Source organism: Psammomys obesus, unplaced genomic scaffold (assembly GCF_907164565.1).
Source record: "Psammomys obesus unplaced genomic scaffold, mPsaObe1.curated_primary_1811, whole genome shotgun sequence".
NCBI lineage: Eukaryota > Metazoa > Chordata > Mammalia > Rodentia > Muridae > Psammomys > Psammomys obesus.
The window spans coordinates 4,531,742-4,539,771 of NW_026596064.1; the positions used below are offsets into that span (position 1 = coordinate 4,531,742).

General features: G+C 45.0%; 1 long non-coding RNA gene across 1 annotated transcript in view; it reads left to right on the forward strand.

Annotated features, from left to right (window-relative positions):
- The window catches only part of LOC129689775 (uncharacterized), a 48,555-nt gene extending 42,095 nt beyond the window's left edge, over positions 1 to 6,460 (forward strand). Inside the window, exons 2-3 of the long non-coding RNA XR_008722174.1 lie at positions 2,973 to 3,094; positions 5,581 to 6,460. This is a non-coding gene — a long non-coding RNA (uncharacterized LOC129689775). The remainder of the gene's footprint in view (positions 1 to 2,972; positions 3,095 to 5,580) is intronic.
- The last annotated feature ends 1,570 nt before the right edge of the window (positions 6,461 to 8,030 follow it).

Here is an 8,030-nt window from a genome sequence, read left to right on the forward strand (position 1 = left end):
ACACACACACACACACACACACACACACACACACACACACACACACCTGGATTTTTTTCTGACATCCTTCAGAGTGATGTGGTAAGGGCATGCAGATGTGTAGGGTGACTTGATAAATCTCATTTTATGGGTAAAGAAACTGTGTTTCAAGGAATCTTGCCTAGGGTCCTGGGTGAGCTGGCCTTGGACCTTCACTACCCCCTTAATTGCACCCTGCTATGGGGAAGGGAGTTCAGTGCATATTCTGTAGAGCCAATATGTGGCATGTGATTTCTTGCTCAGATACTTATTTATTAGAAGACATGTAAGGTGGGCAACATGGTTGTCATCAGAATTCTAATGCCCCCAGTTTCTCAGATCTGAAGACAAACTTTAAGATAAGCTGTTCAGAGAATTTGGGACTCGAAGTGTGTTAATCAACCAAAACAACAACAAAACGATAAAAAACAAACAAAACAAAACCCACCCAACCAACCAACCAAAAAACAAAACACGTCTTTGAGAATTTTACACATGTGCGTGGTGATGAAATACCACATACACTCTAGTCCCTTTTTTAAGTCTTCCGTCTTTCCCTATTGTCCCTCATACCACCCTCTGATAATCCATTAAGTCCAATTACTGAGATATGTAGCTGGGTGTGAGGCCACCCACTCGAGCACTGGAAACCTCCCAAGTGGTCGCACCCTTCAGCTCTTACATTCTCTGTCTCTCTTGCTGGTTCTTTGCTGCTGCCAGGCTGTTTGTTTGAGTTGAGCATGTCTACAAGTTTACAAGGGCATGAGGTTATGTGCTTTTTACTTACGGACCAAGGCTAATTGATAATCACACTGCCGTCTATCTTGTAGCCTTCTATTAACTAAATTATTAAGCTAATTCATTGTCATAAGGGCCATTTGAGGTGGATGTTTCTCTTTTACATGTGAGAAAACTGAGGTTTAGAGAAGTGAAAGAAATCTGGATTCTTTTAAAATGTGATTTTATTTGAAATAGAATCACACTACTCCCCATCTTATTTTCCCCCTCCAGTCCCTCCTGGCTACGTCTCACAAACCCCTCTCATGTCCCTCTCTCAAGTTTATAGTCTCTTATGTTTTGTTTACTATTGTTACACGTGTTCTCTCTCTCTCTCTCTCTCACACACACACACACACACACTCAGGAAACATAGGATTTTAACCCAGGTTTTCTAACTTGGGAATTCTTTGTCCTGAACTATGTCATATCCACATTATACATGCTAGTCACACAGGTAGAAATACAGAGCTGTTAAAAAAGAGGTACCTCTCAGACTCCGGAATTTACTGACATCAGAGCTGGAGGGACCTTGAAGAACTCAGAGTGCTGATGGTTTTTAAGCCTTGGAAGCGGAAGCTGCAGTCTGGTCTTGGAGTTGGGGTGCCAGCAAAGTGAGAAATGGAGCGGGAGGGAGGCTTGAAGCCTGCTGCTAGCTCTGATTTCCCTCACTTTAAAAACTAAACATCTCACAGTATTCACTTAAAGGAAAAAATTGTGCTGAGAGATGAAAGGTTGAAAATCACTGTGGTAGCCTAACAACTCTTTATGAGGGCTACATGACAAAGTGGTTTAGCATAGCTACTAGCTGTGATGTTCCCAGGGCAGAGACACCCAGCTCTGCATGTCCTTGACTCCCTGACACTCAGTTGAAAGCATTTTTCTGAACTCACATTTCCATCTTGGTGGGATGTGGCTGTTTTCCTTTTTCAAGGAAGTATTTGATCTGCCTCGCTCCCTCTGAGGCCCTAGGAACAGCAGCTGGACGGTCAGGGTCACTCAGTCCTGTGTGGCTGCAGAGCCCTCCAGCTGCCCTGAGTACAGCAACCTGGAAATCTGTCTTCCCCTTTGACCTTGGCCATCTTGCTTTGACTGGTTTAATTTCTGTCTAGGAAAAAGAGAACTGTTATGGCCCATATTATATTACCTTCCTGACCCAGGCTTCTATGGCAATGCCTGTTTAAACACACAGACATCGAGTGCTCACTGTGTGAAAGGCACCTGGCAACGGGACTGTGATTGTCAAGTGCTTTTGGAGACAGTTATGCTATATGTGACTGAATGTTAGTTATAACTACATGTTAGTTATAACTACATGTTACTTATAGGGAGCATATTTCATCGCATAGAAGTGACATGGTTAGAGAGTCGGCAGTGGGGGAGAAGAGGGACAGAGTCCTTCTGGAATTGCTAGGGGTCTTGTTTGTACTGTGAATGTGTTCGTTGGCATCTTTCATTTGCCATCTCTGTGATTTAAATGTGATTTATCTTTACCACTGATATCCTCTCTAACCCGGGAAGAGAGTGCCTAGCTCCTAGGGTTACTAATGCTATTAGATAATACATAACACACAAATCTTACGTATGAGGAAAACCGCAGCACAGTTGCAGGCATATAGCAAATCTTTATCACATCACAGTCAGTACTGATAGTATTTCTCAGTGAGGGATCTTAGCAGTGGTGTGATCAGGGCTTTGCTTCTCTATAACCACACAAGCAAAGCCAACCCCCACTCTTCTAGCTCAGAATGGTTGGATTTCATCATTGCTCTGAGCTGCCTCTGTTTAAAGCCACCTGTGTGGTACCCCTCAGCAGTAAGTGAGTGGCCTGTATGTCGTACACACTGACTCTAGTTGACTGCTGTTTCCTAACATATCATCTTGCTGCCTATATTGGAATCTTTCTTTTTGTCACAATTTCCTTTGCACCTTCATGACTGTTGTCTGCAGTTACTGCGTTACTACCTGACTGCAAGTTCTAACCCAGCTGCTGGGAAGGAATCAAAGAACCCTAGCCTGCCCTCCATGGTGCCTTCTTTCTAGCAGGGGAAGACAGGTGACATAGTGCTAGCCAGGAAATGAGCAGCATCGAGCTGTTTCCTCACCAGTGTAGGGATAAATTTCCAGGGAGCGTATGGTCCCTCCATAAACAGCATTGAATACTTGATTCGTTGCAGGATCTGAAGAGAACCTTGGCAGCTAGAGTGTTGGAAGAGGCTTGAAAAGAGGGCAGCTCAGGGTCTGCGCCCTAAGAGCTGCTTGGGACACTTCTTAAGGCTGGTCTCCATCAAGAAGGCTGGTACGTACAGGGACCCAATGTGTTGGCTCACCCTGGTGCTGGCTGCGTGCCAGACTCAGGTGGAGGCTTTGTGAGGTGGGCCGGAGGGGTTAACTGGTTGGAGATCCTTACTCTTCTGGTATCTGCAACTTGAACTATCTTGTGCCCTTGATTAATTCATGCGTGGACGCCTCCCCAGTGCTCTTTCGTAAATAGCTCCTTACTGTACGTTTATTTCCCCATGGGCTGATTGCAGTGAGACTGGAGCCTGTGTTTCTAACAACCACTCCAAGGAAAACATCAAAGGCCACATTTCCGGAACCGAGACTCTCAGGGGTCTTCCAGGCGTCCATCTCTTTTAGCTCCTCTTCCCCCAGCATTTGCTTTTAGCTGAACAGGGCGATTTTGTCTTGAGCTGCCCTGCAGACACGTGGAACTTGGAATCTGAGACCCTGACAGCTGCTGCTGAGCTTTGAGCTGCAAGTGTGAGGAGCATATAACCCAGCCTGTAGAACACGACATCAGCCTCCCTTAATTCCCAGGGCCTCACGTTTCTTTGTCTTATGAATGACCTCACTGCTTTGTGTGTTTGTAGTGGAATGCACAGTCATTTACAAGTAATCACACAATAATCCCTCGCACTCTTAGATTGCCTTGCTCTTCTCCAGAGGGCTTTCCTTCTTATTATCTCACTTGATCCTTGTAACTGCGCCGAGGCACTGCTTTAATCTCTGACTTTCAGGTGTAGAAACCTAGGCTTAGAGACGTAGAGGCATTATAGTGAGCCGGGGGTCACAGGATGAGTTTAGAGCCGAGCCACACCTGGAGTCAGGTGCTCAGGTCCCTTTGTCTTCTCTCCTGCTGTGGCCTTGGGAATCAGTGTGACATCTCCCAGCCTCTGTCTTCCTTGGGGCGCACTGGGCACGTGTTAGCCCCAAAGGCAGTTGTGAGTAGAGGTTAGACGAGACTTCCCGAGGTGGCATTTCTGTATGCTGGAGCACACCAGTAATGTGGATCACTGCTGTTTTGACCATGGGGACCTCGGATTTTGGTAGTGCAGTCGAACCAAAGATGAAGAGAACATACGCCCCTTCCACCCTACCAAACATCCTTGAGGTACTCCGACCCTGGGGTGAGCACAGTGACCTCGCTGCCATGTGTTATTGTTCTGAATTGTGCTGACCTCTATTCCTGCTGAACTCAGTGTTCTTTGTTAGAGCTTCTGACGTGCATGCATGAGTGTCTGTGTGTCTGCGTGTGCATGTTTTGGGGTCTGGCAGAACTGGGTTCCAGTACTGAGGAATGGGATCTGCGTCACAGACTTCATCTATGAGGGATGGGCACGGAGCAAGACTGGATGGAGACCTACCCTTGAATTTTTTGTGTTGAACTAAAGAAGTCCATTCCCTGGGCCTGGTAGTGCATTGCAGGCCTGTAAGCCCAGGTACTCTGGAGGCTATAGCAGGTGGATTTCAATTTTGAGGTTTAGCTGGGGTATAAAAGTGAGTGCAAGATCACCTGAGCCTCTTGTTACAAAATAGAAAGTAAAACGCGGAAAGAAGGGTGGACATTCAGCTCAGTGGTAGAGCTCAGTCTCTCTCATCTCTCTCAAACACACACACACACACACACACACACACACACACACACGTTGGGGGAGGATAGTTTTGTAGGGTACTTCTGAGTTCACAGGAAAGCAGTCTACATGTTGAATATTTAGCTTTTACATGTTGGGAAACCCACAAAAGAATGGATTTCACATTGCTAACAGTTGTGTGAACAGTCAGCAGTGTGATGTGGTCAGAAGACCAGCAGGACTGCTTGTGGACTGATGTCTTGGATAGCTTTGTTTCCATATACATAGTTACCTACAAGAATTCCAACCCTCTGAGATAAGCATTAGTTGACATATGGTCCTAAGGAGTAGAGCAGGGGCAGGAGGTTAAAGGCCAGGGAGTCAGATTTTGGCTCCATATAAGGAAGAACTTTCTTTGCAAAGATGGAATTAACAGCTGTAGGAAATATGATCTCTGTCTCATGGGAGACAGTGGGGATGCTAAGGGGGATTCAGGAACACTCGGGCATGTTGGGTCAGAGGTGTTTCGTGGCTGAGCGCAAGAGAGGAGACACACAGGAAAAGAATGAAATACCCTTTTGCTGACAAGGAACTCAACCCCTACATGTTTGCAAAGTGGAGGGTAAATGTGAGTCATTTGTTCTGACTTTCATATTTAGCCTGATGCTTCACTGCTGGGACCTTGGTTTTGGAAGTTCCCATCCCGTTCCTTGGTAGTATTTTCAGTGGAACAAACATTTTATTTCTTTGCTGATGCTGCTGTTGATATATCACCCAGATACAGTGCTCTCAACAAGAGTGAGGACCACCCCTTCCCTCTCCACCCGCCAGCTAGACGCCAGGGGTGCTGCATTGTGGGACTCGAGTACTCAGGTCTGCGGCTGCTGTATGGCAGCAGGTTCTTTGATCCAATTGTCTTGTTTACTTTCAGGATGACTTATCTTCGAGTTCATGTGCTTACCGAAATATAGACACATGATCAAAATAAGCATGGAGGGTCCATCTGGACCGAAGAACTGGAAACTGCTTCTTGAGTACATAGCGGATGATTCGAGGCTAGCTGCTTGACTTTTGGATAAGGAAATGTGAGCCCTGATAGAGCTGATTTGCACAGCATCATACAACTGTTCTGGGCTTAGGACTTGTGCACCATTTCTTTGCCTGGGGCTGTTTGTGACTTGACAACTCCTTGGGGTCAGAAGAAGCAGCCTAACAGTGCAGTCCCAACAGCCAGAAATTTGTTTATAATTTGGAAAAGGACTTACCTCACCTCTGAATAGCTTAATAATCAACAGTAGAGTAGGTTCATACTAAGACATGGGGCCCCCGGAAGCCAAAGATATGGTAGTTGGGGGTCACATCTCTGAGCACTCAACAAATCTCCTATGTGTCCTTTCATTCTTTCTCCTTTGATTTGGGCCTTAGTCAATTTGACTAGATTTATTCCTGTTTAGCTTCACGGTCCAACGTGGTCCTCAAACATTTCACAGATTTGCACTGTCTGATTTGCCTTCCCTCTCCTGACAACCATGCCCTGCCAACAGTCCAGCTTGACTGTGTGTCTATGATCCTGATGTCTGTCTCATCATAATAATTCATGCTCTCTGCTTCTGGGATACCTCACTCAGGATGATCTATTCCAGTTCCCACCATTTGCCTGCAAATTTCATGATTTCCTTGTTTTTTTATTGCTGAGAAATATTCCATTGTGTAGATGTACCACAATTTCTGTATCCATTCCTCAACTGAGGGGCATCTGGGTTGCTTCCCTCTTCTGACTATTACAAATAAAGCTGCTACAAACATGGTTGAGCAAATGTCAGTGTTGTATACTTGAGGATCTTTTAGATATATGCCTAGGAGTGGTATAGCTGGATCTTGAGGTAACACTATTCCTAATTGTCTGAGAAAGTGCCAGATTGATTTTCAAAGTAGTTGTACAAGTAGGATAAACATACTAAAATCTGTACACCTAAGGAAACTAACCAAGAAGGAGGACTCTGGCTAAGATCCTCAATCCTCATTCAGAAAGGCAAAGAGGATGGACATCAGAAGAGGGAGAAAACAGGGAACTGGACAGGAGCCTACCACAGAGGACCTCTGAAAGACTCTACCCAGCAGTGTATCAAAACATATCAAAAGTGTATCATATTTATCAAAAAATAAAAATAAAAACAAAAACAAAAAATATGCTAAGACTCATAACCAAACTTTGGGCAAAGTTCAGGGAATCTTATGAAAGAAGTGGGAAATAGTAAGATCTGGAAAGGACAGGAGCTCCATGAGGAGAGCAACAGAACCAAAAAATCTGGGCACAGGGGTCTTTTCTGAGACTAATACTCCAACCAAGGACCATGCATGGAGATAACCTAGAACCCCTGCACAGGTGTAGCCCATGACAGCTCGGTCTCCAAGTGGGTTCCCTAGTAATGGGAACAGGGATTGTCTCTGACATGAACTGATTGGCCTTCTCTTTGGTCACCTTCCCCCCAGGGGGGAGCAGACTTACCAGGCCACAGAGGAAGACAATGCTGCCAGTCCTGATGAGACCTGATAGACTGGGATCAGAAGGAAGAAAAGGAAGACCTCCCCTATCAGTGGACTGGGAGAGGGGCATAGGTGGAGAAGAGGGAGGGGGGTGGGATTAGGAGGGGAGTAGGGAGGGGGCTATAGGTGGGATACAAAGTGAATAAACTCTAATTAATAAAAATTAAAAAAAATCAGAAAAAAAAAGAATTCATGTTAAACCAAGTGTCCAGGAAGCTCCCCAGCCCAAAGGTCTGAGAAGAGTTAGTCCATGGTCTGTGTAACTTCATCTCCATTCCTGGATCCCATCACAGGTGCATCACTGAAAATGTCACGTTTTGTGAACTTAAGAAAAGTGCCATGTGTAAGGTATTGGTTGATTCCTTCCTCACTTTAAGTTGAACACGTTCATCGTCTGGGTTCATTGTGCACAGTGTTGTGCTGTGTTAGGGCACTTTGACATAGGTATTCTCCCTTTCCTCCCTCTCCTTTCTCCCCTTTCCCACCTGTGGTTAGTTGCTATCACGCTAGACAGTTTTCTCTACTTTCATGTCGTATATACATAGATGATTTTATGTATCTATGTAGCATCTATAGCACAAATGAGAGCAAATATCCAATATATTCTGGCATAATTCACATAATTAACTGTCCCTAGGTGCATCTGTTTTTCTGAAGATGGCATAATTTTATTTATTTTGTGAATGCAAAAAACCCTATCATGCATATAGACTACATTTCCTTTATCTATGCCTGTGTGTTCCATTTCTGAATTATTGTGAATGTTGCTGTTGGTGTTGGAGTATCTCTCTGACACCTTGACGGGAAGCCCTTTTTTGGTAAGTACTGAGGAGG